Here is a 261-nt window from a genome sequence, read left to right as displayed (position 1 = left end):
TGTTTAGATAAGAGTAATTTTTGAGCTTTACTGATCCTCATGTATACTGAATTCTGTTGGTCTGGCTGGATTATAGAATCAAGAAGGTTAGATACCTCTAATTGATCCATAAATTCACTGAACATTTATGCACTATAGGATGCATTTTCTTTAGTTTCTTTATCAAAAAATGAAAGGCAGTGGATTTAAACTTCTTAGAATATACATTTGATTTCAGCCCTCAGAAACACTGAACATTAATATCATGGCTGACGCTGTTCA

This window comes from Myotis davidii, unplaced genomic scaffold (assembly GCF_000327345.1).
Source record: "Myotis davidii unplaced genomic scaffold, ASM32734v1 scaffold735, whole genome shotgun sequence".
NCBI lineage: Eukaryota > Metazoa > Chordata > Mammalia > Chiroptera > Vespertilionidae > Myotis > Myotis davidii.
The sequence above is the reverse complement of the archived record's forward strand: the minus strand, read 5'-3'. Positions refer to the sequence as shown.